This window comes from Sinocyclocheilus grahami, unplaced genomic scaffold (genome assembly GCF_001515645.1).
Source record: "Sinocyclocheilus grahami isolate Dianchi unplaced genomic scaffold, SAMN03320097.WGS_v1.1 scaffold367.1, whole genome shotgun sequence".
Lineage (NCBI taxonomy): Eukaryota > Metazoa > Chordata > Actinopteri > Cypriniformes > Cyprinidae > Sinocyclocheilus > Sinocyclocheilus grahami.
Genome location: NW_015505546.1, coordinates 800,952 through 815,403, shown reverse-complemented (window position 1 = coordinate 815,403; position 14,452 = coordinate 800,952).

Genomic DNA, 14,452 nt, shown 5'->3' with positions numbered 1-14,452 from the left:
AGCTGAGCATGGACAGGCCTGCTGCTGTCGGCCCAGAGAAATGAAGTGACCATGTGACAGGAAGGAGAGAGCATGACCTCTGAGGAAGTGACCTGCCACCTCTCACACACCCACAGGACAAGCTCCTTTTTGTGGAGGTTGTCTTTAATGCACTATTTTGACAGCAGGAGAGGCAATGATGATCTGTGAGGACGAACCGTGGGCTTTTGATCTCCACAAGCTTTGTTTGAAGGCAAGTGGAAATCTGAAGGCCGCTGGACTGCTAGCGGCTAGGCTAAAGTGGATATAACATTACAAAAAGGGTGCAGATATGAGACAAGCTAACAATGTTTTGTGCTTTTACAGAAAAAGACTGCAACAGTAAAAACTTGATAATGACTGTAACTGCAGTGTTGGGGAGTAACGAGTTACATGTAACGGGATTACATAATTTAATTACAAAGTAATAAGTGTAACTGTAATCAGTCACAGTTAATGAGGAAAAGTATATCTGAATATTTTCACACATGTACAGATTTAATTGATTCCTTTCCCAATGACTGCTCTTGCATTGAGACCAGTCTTTATAGGACACAGAATAGGACACATGCTTATTTAATAACTGTTTTATTTCCTATTTGTGACCCTGGACCACAAACCAGACTTCAGTAGCACAGGTATATTTGTAGCAGTAGCTACAAATACACCCATTGTATGGGTCAAAATTATAGATTTTTCTTTTATGCCAAAAATCATTAGGATATTAAAGGGGTCATATGATGCGATTTCAACTTTTCCTTTCTCTTTGGAGTGTTACGTGTGTGTGTGTGTGTGTGTGAGGGGAACGGTCACATCACAGGAGCGTGAACTGCCGGTCAGAAATCATAGCACTGTGTCTTTCACGCGACTCTGTTCCCCTTTCGGGCTTGAACTGATGGTAAAACTAACGACATTATTAACTGTCTTGATATTTACTTTGAAAGCTGAAGCTCGTGATTATGGTAAGGGGAGTTACATTTCCGACTCGTGCTTGTGGTGTTCGGCCAATCACAATGCACTGGGTCAGCTGGCCAATCAGAGCAGACTGCGCTTGTCAAAGGAGGGACTTTGTAGAAAATGAAGCATTTGAGAGAGGCGGGGCATAGAGGACCTACAATAATGTACAGTATTTGAAAAATAATGTGTTTTTTGAACATTAAAGCATGTCAACATATTCTGTTACACCAAATACACAAAATAATGATCTTTAAAATAGCATCATATGACCCTTTTAAGTAAAGATCATGTTCCATGAAGATATTTTATAAATTTCCTACCGTAAATATCAAAACTTAATTTTTGATTAGTAATACGCATTGCTAAGAACTTCGTTTGGACAACTTTTTTTTAATTTTTTTGCACCCTCAGATTCCAGATTTTCAAATAGTTGTATCTCGGCCAAATATTGACTGGTTTTGTGGTCCATGGTCACATTTGGGTTTGTGTATATGCTTTATTTTTTAAGATTAACTGTTTGTTTTGTTTTTTTCCCAAGGCATTGTTGCCAGTGTTTCCTGTCATAGTTATGCAAAGATGTGATTTAAAAAATAATATCATAGCTATTAAACAATATCTTGTTATGAATTTAAATCTGTATTTAACCTCAGGATGATTTTAAAGTCTGAGTTTGTGGTGGCTGTGCTTTCAAATTAAATGATTATAATCTTAATTCAAGTGATAAAGGATTTTCAAAGTCTGACAGTGTTGAGTACTACTGTAAGGTTAACACTGCCTGGAGTAAAGGTTTTAAAATGATTAACAGTTGAAAGCATTTGTTAGAAATCACACACACACACACACACACACACACACACACACACACACACACACACACACACACATATATATATATGTATATATATATATACACATATATACAGTACATATAATTTTCTTTATTTGATTTGCAGGTCAAAGTTCACCAGATTTAAACTTTAAGTACACAGCAAAATACTTTTTTACACCACTCCATTTGCACTGGTTTCAAATGATACGTTAATGCCTTATTCATAGTGACAATTAGTACTAATAAATGTAACTATTGGAGATTAGTGTCTTTTATCCTATTGTAGTTTTTACTGCTATGAAAAACAAGTCTATTGAAGCTCACTTTAACCACTGTAATCCACAACCTTGTAGCAAATTGCTTTAGCAAAGTAAAACTGGCAAGTGTAAACCTTTAGCTTAGCATGAAACATTGTACATTCTCACTGAGGTAAAAATGTTGCTCCTGGTAAAGTTCGATTTGGGATTTGAGAAACCCACAAGACCTAAAATGCTACAATTGTATCCTTTCATCTCGTAGAAACATATTTGTTGATATTCCAGAGGGCAAATCCCAGATCCATTTGCAGGAGGTCACGGCGTCCTGCTGTATGTGTTTCTGATGATTTGTGCAATTAGCTCACTGTCAGTGTTGACAGGCCTCTGACAGACTCTGTCACTATACGCCCCGTACAGAGAGGTACAGGAGCACTCTAGCCGCCCCATCTGCTCCGTCTCCAGCATCACAGGGGGAGTTTGCTGAAATTGTTATTACATTAAGGGAGAAGAAGAGAGAAATTTGAAACTATGATGCAGGATGAACAGCACTATGAAACGCTGGAGGCCACCGGGTAATATTTACAGATAATAAACAAAATACCATGTATTTGATTAGCTGTATTAAGCATATTGAGCACTGAATTTGCTATTAAGGCAATGAATGTCCTCTATAAAGAAAAAAGATTTAAAAAATCTATTTGAATATCATTCTTAGAAATGTACTATTTGTAATTATGTTGGTTTCATTAGGTTTAGAATTTTTTTAAACAATGCATCAAGAAAAAAATATATATCTATTGACTCTAAAAACAAGTAAAACATATATCAAAATAAGATTTCATTTTTAGAAAGTCACACCACATGACATTTGAAATATTACAACATAAATTATAATAAGCATTGAAGCCTTTTTCCTAAGAAATATAATGAAAGATATTATAAACTTCTTATAAACAAACTTCTTAATTACAATAATTAAAATATTTTAATGAGTTTTGTTATAATACAACATAATTGTTTTTATCGGAGGATAAAAAATATCAAAATGATAATTTTAGAATATTTATATATCGGCCTACTATAATAGTATTTATTAATATTTTGAACTAGCTTTTATTAAAATTTCAGTTTAGATTTTTGTTTTAGAATTTTTTATGTTTTTGTGTTTTATATTTTAAATAAATTTCAATTAGCTATTATACATTTTATTACAGTAATTTCTATATTCAAACATTCAAACATAAATTTATTTTTATTTCATCTGATATTTATATTTCATTTTATTTCAGTTAAATAAATTTTTTTTTTAGAGTTTTAGTCTACAGTAAAAGCAGTGGTTTAAATTGCATTTTTCATGTATTTTTGAATAAATTAATATACAGAAAAGGAAGGAAGAAAGAAAGAAAGAAAGGAGGGAGGGAGGGAGAAATAAAGAAAGACAAGGAAGGAAGGATGAAAGAAAGAAAGAAAGAAAGACAAGGAAGGAATAATGAAAGGAGAAGAAAGAAAGAAAGAAAGAAAGAAAGGAGGGAGGGAGGGAGAAATAAAGAAAGACAAGGAAGGAAGGATGAAAGGATGAAAGAAAGAAAGAACGAAAGAAAGAAAGAAAGAAAGACAAGGAAGGAATAATGAAAGGAGGAGGGAGGAAGGAAGGAAGGAAGAAAGGAGGGAGGGAGGGAGAAAGAAGATGAAAGAAAGAAAGAAAGAAAGAAAGAAAGAAAGAAAGGAGGAGGAAGGAAGAAAGGAAGAAAGAAAGAAAGGATGGAGGGAGGGATGGAGAAAGAAAGAAAGAAAGAAAGAAAGAAGGGAGGGAGGGAGGGAGGGAGGGAGGGAGAAAGACAGGAAACGAAGGATGAAAGAAAGAAAGGAGGGAGGGAGGGAAATAAATTTCAATTAGCTATTATACATTTTATTACAGTAATTTCTATATTCAAACATTCAAACATAAATTTATTTTTATTTCATCTGATATTTATATTTAATTTTATTTCAGTTAAATTAAAAAAAAATTCATAGTTTTAGTCTACAGTAAAAGCAGTGGTTTAAATTGCATTTTTCATGTATAAATTAATAAATTAATATACAGAAAAGGAAGGAAGAAAGAAAGAAAGAAAGAAAGAAAGGAGGGAGGGAGGGAGAAAGACAAGGAAGGAAGGATGAATGAAAGAAAGAAAGAAAGGAGGAAGGGAGGTAGAAAGAAAGGAGGGAGGGAGGGAGGAAGAAAGAAAGAAAGGAAGGAGGAGGGAGGAAGGAAGGAAGAGAGAGAGGAAGGAAGGAAGAAAGAAAGAAAGGATGGAGGGAGGGAGAAAGAAAGAAAGGAGGGAGGGAGGAAGGGAGGAAGAAAGAAAGAAAGGAGGGAGGGAGGAAGAAAGAAAGAAAGGATGGAGGGAGGGAGAAAGAAAGAAAGAAAGAAAGGAGGGAGGGAGGAAGGGAGAAAGACAAGGAAGGAAGGATGAAAGAAAGAAAGAAAAAAAGAAAGGAGGAAGGGAGGGAGGAAGAAAGAAGAGGAAGGGAGGGAGGGAGAAAGACAAGGAAGGAAGGATGAAAGAAAGAAAGAAAAAAAGAAAGGAGGAAGGGAGGGAGGAAGAAAGAAAGAAAGGAGGAAGGGAGGGAGGGAGGAAGGAAGAAAGAAAGAAAGGAGGGAGGGAGGAAGAAAGAAAGAAAGGATGGAGGGAGGGAGAAAGAAAGAAAGAAAGAAAGGAGGGAGGGAGGGAGGAAGAGAGAAAGACAAGGAAGGAAGGATGAAAGAAAGAAGGGAGGGAGGGAGGAAGGAAGAGAGAGAGGAAGAAAGAAAGAAAGGAGGGAGGGAGCAATGAAGGATGAAAGAAAGAAAGGAGGAAGGGAGGGAGGGAGGGAGGAAGAGAGAAAGACAAGGAAGGAAGGATGAAAGAAAGAAAGAAAGAAAGAAAGAAAGAAGGAAGGGAGGGAGGAAGAAAGAGAGAGAGAAAGAAAGGAGGGAGGATGGAAGGAAGAAAGAAAGGAAGGAAGAAAGAAAGAAAGAAAGAAAGAAAGAAAGAAAGAAAGAAAGAAAGAAAGAAAGAAAGAAAGAAAGAAAGAAAGAAAGAAAGAAAGAAAGAAAGAGTCTCATCACTGACTCAAAAACATGATGAAATAAGTATGGACATTTTATATAAAATATATTTTTTTTTTTTATGTAAAACTTAACATTTGTTTTATTAAAAAAGTACTGAATTTGTACAGTGAATAATGTAAGTTAACCAGTGAATAATTAGTGTAATGTTCTTTCTACACCCATCTAAATCCAGCTTTCTCCCTCATAACCCTCTGAACCCACAGCCAAACTGATCTCAGGTCAGTGTAACTGTTTCATTCCCAGAGCGAGTAAGTGTTTGATGCTCAGCACATTTAAGCATGTAATGCATGCATCATGCAGAGATACTAAACAGACTGCAGTGCTGGCTTTGGACCATCTACACCACACTGGATGTGATCTCACCTTACTCAGCATGACAAGATCTGAAGCCCGAAACCAGAACAAAACTCTAGCTTTAATGTATTTCACAGTGCACACTTCACAGTGCTATTCCTAAACATCAAAGCAAATATCAGAGGGTGCAAAGAGAGCATTAAATCATCTGTATAAAATCTGTGATGTGATACCTTAATGTATTAGCTATTACTGTAAAGACTTTTAATTGGAGTTTTAATTTTAGGCAGAGAAAAGTCTTAATGAAATCCACGACAGCTGAAATAATACCGTCACTGAGCAAGATCAGATTCAGATCTAATAGGGTCATTAACAGATTCCCATTACTAATAAACAGGATTAAACCATAATGCATTTAATTGTAGAGAAAGACAAGGAAGGAAGGATGAAAGAAAGAAAGAAAGAAAGGAGGGAGGGAGGGAGGAAGAAAGAAATAAAGGAGGAAGGGAGGGAAAGAAAGAAAGAAAGAAAGGATGAAGGAATAAAGAAAGAAAGAAAGAAAGAAAGAAAGAAAGAAAGAAAGAAAGAAAGAAAGAAAGAAAGAAAGAAAGAAAGAAAGAAAGAAAGAAAGAAAGAAAGAAAGAAAGAAAGAAAGAAAGAAAGAAAGAAAGAGTCTCATCACTGACTCAAAAACATGATGAAATAAGTATGGACATTTTATATAAAATATATATATTTTTTTTATGTAAAACTTAACATTTGTTTTATTAAAAAAGTACTGAATTTGTACAGTGAATAATGTAAGTTAACCAGTGAATAATTAGTGTAATGTTCTTTCTACACCCATCTAAATCCAGCTTTCTCCCTCATAACCCTCTGAACCCACAGCCAAACTGATCTCAGGTCAGTGTAACTGTTTCATTCCCAGAGCGAGTAAGTGTTTGATGCTCAGCACATTTAAGCATGTAATGCATGCATCATGCAGAGATACTAAACAGACTGCAGTGCTGGCTTTGGACCATCTACACCACACTGGATGTGATCTCACCTTACTCAGCATGACAAGATCTGAAGCCCGAAACCAGAACAAAACTCTAGCTTTAATGTATTTCACAGTGCACACTTCACAGTGCTATTCCTAAACATCAAAGCAAATATCAGAGGGTGCAAAGAGAGCATTAAATCATCTGTATAAAATCTGTGATGTGATACCTTAATGTATTAGCTATTACTGTAAAGACTTTTAATTGGAGTTTTAATTTTAGGCAGAGAAAAGTCTTAATGAAATCCACGACAGCTGAAATAATACCGTCACTGAGCAAGATCAGATTCAGATCTAATAGGGTCATTAACAGATTCCCATTACTAATAAACAGGATTAAACCATAATGCATTTGAGCTTGTTTCTAAGCAAAATAACTGTTATGGAAAGTGTGGCCTAAGTGAGGCCTTAAAGGGACAGTTCACCCAAAAATTACAGTTGAGGTCAAAAGTTTACACCCCCCTTTCAGAATCGGCAAAATGTGAATTATTTTACCAAAATAAGAGGGATCATACAAAATGCATGTTATTTTTTTAATTTAGTACTGACCTGAATAAGATATTTCACATAAAAGATGTTTACATCCATGGAATAAGAGAAACAATTATATTTCTGTGCCTTTAGATGTCAGAATCGGAATGCAAATCATTTTTTACTATACTGTCGTCAAAGACGCCATTTGAAGCTAAACACAAATGTTTAAATGGACAGACTGTGGATGAAAACTACTATGATTATGTTTACAGCATAAATTTGATTTAAACAATAGGTCTACATAATATTCACACAGGGAATTTATTGTGTTAGCCCTACAGTTACAGCATGAAATACTGTTTAAGACTAATACTATTAACCTTTTACAAAACGTTTACCTATTTTATCTCACAATTCTGACTTTTGTTTCTCGCAAATGCAAGTTTATACCTCCTAGTTCGGAATTTATGACGATGTAAGTCATCAATAGTGAGTTTGTGAATGAGGAAAACAAGGCAGACGTGTGGGATATAAACTCATAACTCTGAGCTGAGGGGAAAGAGAGAATGACGAGTTGTTTTTCCTTATCAGAATTGTGATATATAATCTTGGAAAGTCGGAATTTTTAAATATAAACTCAAATTTATGCAAACACCGAATTGGTCTATAAAAACAATATATTTGTTACTGGCAAAAAAATGGTGTGAAGCGTCTAAATGCACCATATTTTGGAAACATGAATGAGATTTTAGTATTTAATGAGTGATATTTCAGACAAAGTTTTCATGTGGCTTCAGAAGACATGGACAGGAGTTGAATGAAGTACTTTCAAGATACTTTTTTTGTTGTTGTTTTTGTTCCCATTCACTTCCATTATACGGAACAGAGCAGCCAAGACAAAACGTCTCCATAAAATATGTTTGAATGAACTGATGCTTAAACTTCTTTTCATGTGTTTAGGAGACATTTTTAGAATTTAGAACTACCGCTGTAAAATTATTTCTTCATAAAAAAAGAAGAGAAAAAAAAGCTACAAATGTAAAATTTACACAAGGAATCCCAATCTTTAGATTTTTGGTCGAAGCAACATTTTTCAATTTTTCATATTTCCTGCCCAACAGGTGCTGCAGGGCTGAAATTGTGCATGCACATTCAGATCACGCTTGTGACTACATGTACCAATTCTGATCTGAATACGCTAAACGTTGTGGAAATTTTGTCTTATACAGAATGTATTTTGGTGTGTTTTTGGTCAAATTTGTTTGTGCATTATTCGAAAATGGTTTGACTAATAAACTTGAATTCCATACATTTTTGTCAGCATGGTCTGAAGATGATCTGTGCCAATTTTGGTGAAAATCGGACAAACATCTTAGAAGGAGTTCGAAAAAGTCGTTTTTTTTTTCTTGGAAAATTCAAGATGCAAAAAAAAAAAGACAAATCATTTTTCATACTTTTTCATATTTTCTTGCAAGTTTAATATCTGCAGAAATCCCCCAGGTACATCCCCCATTCCCCCATTCTCCAACTTCCTGGTCCAAGGGTCATTTGTCAGCATTAACATGGATCATGTCAAGAATCAGACATTAGGGTTAGGACACAGCAGTTGAGTAAATAGTGGCTGGAATCATCACGGCGTATCTATTTCCACACCTAAATCATGGAACGACTAGGTTTACCTAAAGATAAACAGAAAAGCCAAAGAGAAAAGAGAATATGTGTGCTCAGAATGTAATATACAAAATTACAATTTTAAAGTTGTGTAATATTGACAATTAAAAGCTCTACCAATAGTCATAGTTTGGGGTGGGACTATGTGTTTAGTTGACCAATGGAAAAAAAAATAAACATTGTTCCATTTAGTTTTATTGCCATTAAAACAATAATTGCCATGACTCGAATTAACATAAAATGAGACATTAGTATCAACAAGTTTCTTTGGTTTCCCTAACCTCAAATCTTTAATACAAATACACAATTTTTCTCGATGAAGGTGTTTTCTGTCCTTGGACTTGGAGCTTGTTGATACCAGTGTATTTACTAGAAGATTAGACTGATTATAAAGCTTCATCCGTGTCTGGTTCGTCCCAGACGTCTGACCCTCCAGCCCTGATTCCACCCTCACCGGCTTTCTCAGCTGCTGATATGCGTGTTACGTGAGTATGACTTGACTCTTCTTATTTTGGTACATCACTATCAATCAAACTTCTGGATGGGATGGCCAACTTGACCCCGATGCCCTGAGAAACCTGAGGCGAGCAGAACAAGAATCTCCCCGGTTTTTTTAAGCCAACTGGACCAATGAGAGTCTTGAAATAAACCGGAATGGACTGGTTAGGAAAGGTTCTGCTGGAAATGAACATTTCAGTAAACGTGTACTGGGGTGTTTAAACTCCTGAAAATAAAGGTTCTTTATTGGCATTGATGGTTCCATGAAGAGCCTTTCACATTCATGGAACCTTTCGAATGCACAAACAGTTCTTTTATAGTGGGGGGGAAAAAACAGTTCTTGAGATATTAAACATGTTCTTCACACTAAAATTGTTCTTTTAAGAACTGTTCACTAAATGGTTCTTTGGGAAACCAAAATATGGTTCTTCTATGGTATTGCCATTTTTACAGTTTTTCCATTGAAAGTAACGAATATTCCCGCTACAATGTCATTTCCACAACATCCAAAATTATATATTTTGCATTTAATAGAATTCTGTGGTGGAAATGACAGTAATGGAAATGAGATTTTGGAATAAAATGGCAGACTTATTTGTCTAGTTAAGGCTATTTTCATAGCTAAATAAACATTCTATTCTATTTTCTTTTTGCATGATCTCAGTTTGATTGGAAATGATGCACAATAAACATTTCGCGCATATGGATAGTGATATAAATTTACAGTACCTTTTTTCACACATCAAATGTCTTATATTTAATCTAAAACATATTTTTTAACAATGCCATCTCCTTGGTAAACAATTACACTAACTGAAAAAAAGGTTTATTTAAACAATGTTGTTCACTGTGATGAAAATGACACCAGAATTGTAGAACAGCCTTAATTAAAAAAAAAAAAAAAACTGAACGAAATAATTTTTTACACAATGAATATTGCAAATGTTTATGATTGTTTTTGATGATAATAGTTCTAAACATTTTAGAATTTACATTTATATTATAGAATCTATACATATTGATTTTATGGTTTATATATGTAGTATATTTGTGGTGAATAATGGTGAAAGCATTTAAAAAAAGTTTCCAATTCCAAGTTTTAATGTGACTTTTTATAAAATAAAATACAAACTTTTATTAAATTAATTCAGTTAAATCATTATTATTTTAAAAGTTATTTTTAATTTAAATCATTTTAATAAAAATCAACCTCAGGGACATGAAAGTTCCCGCTTGTTTTGTGGATTCACCACTTGCATATTCAATTTCATAGACAACTGTACAGAGTTTGTCGAAATATTCACAGATGCTTGGGTTTCTGTCTTGCTCTAAGCAAAAGCTGAATCATATTGCTCACACATTGGCCCAGATTATCACCATACCAGAATCTCAAGCACAAGCAATAAGGGCTTGGGATTCATCACACAATAACACACTCATGGGACTATTTATAATGTGTCTCGTGCCACAGAAGGTAAAATTTTTTTCACACTTTCCTTGTAAGTGTTGAAAATGTCCTGCTTAAAATGGAGTAGCCAGACGGAGCGTTTAAATGGTGTTTTCATCGGGTTCCACTGCGTTTTCACCTCTCTGGTCCTCACTGTTGATAGCTAAGAGGATCTTTAGCTTTTTTGTTTGGAGCTTGACTGACTCATATTGATGTCTTGGAGAAAGTCACTAGTTAATTAGAGAGAAAGCTGTGTAATGTCACGGTTCACGCTGTCCCGAGGGATTTAAAGTGGAAGGAGAGACGGCAGAAAAAGAAAGAGCATGGATATGATCATGACTTTGTCACGTTCATGCTTTATAATCCATTTAGACTCCAATTGCTCAAAAAAGTTTCAATGAAAGTTTGCATTTAGAACGTGTTGTGCCTATTGCAATTTGGTTACGTTTAAATGTGTTAGTCAGATTCATGGCTCAATTGAATATCCTTAATTCAGTAATTCTGTAATACGGTAATTCTCATTTGTGATATTTCCCTTTTGGGGTTAAATTGTACCAAACTTGATCCACTTTATTGTGTAATACCTTGCAACTTGAAATTTCAACTATTTCTACTCTTTTATTTTACTTTAATTAAATTCTTTATATTTTTTCTACTTCAATTGTTTTATTTATTCAAAATAGTTTATTTTTGACCAGTAAACTTGTGTGAGCATATATTTTATCCTGAGTAACTTTCTAAAAGTTAAGTATTTCATACAGTGACGCCAGAGGGGCCTTAATACAACATCTCAGGCACTAGATTATTGAACCTGGTGCTGCTCCTTACTAAACCGTTATAAAAGAAGGTAGGGGGCGCTACATAAAGTGACGACAGAAAGATGGCGGATAGAAAACAAAAGAGGAAAACGTCTGCGGAACAAAAGAAGGCTTACAACGTGTCTACACCGGACGCGACAGTTGTCGCGTGCCACATCCAGTCTGGACAGCATCACTGATTATGAGTTCTATAGTATTTTGTTGCACCGCTCGCATCCAGTGTAGACACGGTGTTACGATAAGGCAAGAAGTAGGACCCGAAATATCGGATCAGCTTTCCAGCGCTGGAGAGAACTCAAGGAGTGGGAAGGCCTGCGATCAGATGCAGAGGTTGCTTTGTTTCTTCTCGATAGGTGAGTGACATTGGTTTTGCTTTGTTTCACAGAACTAATCGTTGCCTGAGTTGCGTACTTATGTGTTGGGCGGAGCTATCAAAATAGGGGCAAGACCCTTTTCGGGTAGGGGCGTGTTTGTTTTGATGATTTGAAATATCAACATTGGCTACCAGAAATCACTTACCCCACCTTTAAAGGTTCTTCATGGAATCATCGATGCCAATAAAGAACCATTTTAACTCTTTTTAAAAGTCTAGGATGTTTTGGGTGGTTGCCAGGGTGTTTCCATGCTATGATAATTTGAAAACATCCTGAGTGCTTTTTGTCCATACAATGAGAGTTCAGTGAGTTCCAATATTGTTTTATGTGATATTTTGTGCTCCACAGAACAAAGAAAGTCATACAGGTTTTGAAACGACATGAAATTAAAGTAAACGATGACAGAACTATGACTTTCAATGTATCTTTACTTAATCGCACTCACTAATATTTAAAGAAGATTTGAAAGGAGTCCAACAAATGACCAGTGCAGAAGCCCACCTTAAACCTCTCATCCCCAGTCAGGGGCCACGATTGAGGCCCAGCTCCTGTCTGCAGACTCCTGGTAACTCAAACTACAGCACAGTTGGACAACACAGCATGATAATTGGAGAATTACAGCTGTTAGTCACACGAAATACACTGCAGTTGTAGGTCGGGGACCTGGAGGTCGAGGCACAGGAAGCTGAAGTGTAATTTAGAGGCAGCCAGTGCCAATTTCATACCCACAACCCCCTCCATCAAGTCCACCTGTTAACTAGAGCCTTGTCAGGCAAAGACTAAACATAATCAATGAATAATTCATAACAATTCATTTTTGCTATGCTGGCATGTCTCTCGTCATTTCTATTGAGATTAATGAGTGAGGCTTGTCTGATGTGTGTTATGAAAGAAACATTTAATGTGCCGTAATAGCAGCTCTCTGAGAACTTTAGCCACAAAGAATCTGATCTCAGTCGACGTCTGTTTAGATGATGTGTAGGTACTGTTGGCCAGACACACTCTAAAAACTTTAATATATTAGAATGTTATGTATAATATTCTATCCATTTTATGTAATGAGGATTTTCCTTCCATCAAAGCACAGAGAATCTGAGAACGACAGAATAAAACAGATCGCAGGGCTATCAAGGAAAAAAAAGAGACTTGCTTATGCATCTTTTAAAACAAATGCATTACAGACACTCATGAAAAATGGAAAAATCTGTATGTGTAATATTTGGGTAACACTTTACAATAAGGTTCCATTTGTTAACATGAGTTAACTACATTGGTTAACGTAAACTAACAATGAAAAATATTTCTAAAGCATTTATTAATGCTAAGTTAATTTCACCATTTACTAATTTATTATTAAAATCAAAAGTTGTATCTGTTAATATTATTTAATGGACCTGCGCTAACATGACAACAGCTAACAAGTTGATTTTTATTAACTAATGTTAACAAAAATTAATAAATATAGTAACAAATGCCTTGCTCATTGTTAGTTAATGTAGTTAATTCATTAACTCTTGTTAACAAATGGAACCGTATTGTAAAGTGTTACCAATATGTGTAAATATTGTCTATACATACATACATAATGTCAGACCTATGTTCCTGTTTTGTTGTGTTTTCTCCCCATGTGCTCTCCATGACTCTGTTTCTCCCTCTCGTTTGATTGTGTTCACTGATCTCATCATATAACATCATATGACCCTTTTAAATTAAAATTTAAATTAAAATTTGAAAAATAAAATAAATAAATGTACTATTTTAATATTAACACATTGGAGACAGACAGACAGATAGACAGACAGACAGACAGACAGATAGATAGATAGATAGATAGACAGACAGACAGACAGACAGATAGATAGATAGATAGATAGATAGATAGATAGATAGATAGATAGATAGATAGATAGATAGATAGATAGATAGATAGATAGATAGATAGATAGATAGATAGATAGATAGATAGATAGATAGATAGATAGATTTGATTTATTTTAAACATTTATTTTATTATTATTTTACTTTATCATTGTAAAACTTTTTTGGACTCTTGTACATTGATATATTATATTATATTATATTATATTATATTATATTATATTATATTATATTATATTATATTATATTATTACAATTTATTTTTTGATTCTTAAATTGTATCTTATTTATTTTATCACAATACTTTCTCTTAGTCTCTGGTCTATTGGTCTGACGTTATCGTTAGCCAGCTAGATGGCCCTGGTGCTGCCAACTCGAAATCTGATTGGTTAAAGCAACGGTTTCATTGCCATTGATTTAAGCTAACAGACGCCTGCACTGTTGATTCTGAAGACCTTAAGTCAGATTTCTTTGACCCTGGCAACACGATTGCTGAAATATGATTGGATAAAAGCTCTAATATAAACATACACTACTGGAAGCAGTGCAACCAAGAGAAAAGCTATGAAAGGAAGAGAAGACACTATTGGAAATAATTTAATACACATTCATGGGAAAATATATTAAAACTAAATCAGTGATTCTGATAGTGTTTAGGCCAGCAGAGAAGGCTTTGCTGGCCCTGACGGCCCACCACTGGGTCTGTCAATCATTATTAAAAAACAACAAACAAACAAACAAATGAGTTAAATAAAGTACATGACATTACTGGATAACTAATGCATCAGGCAAAAGTATTAT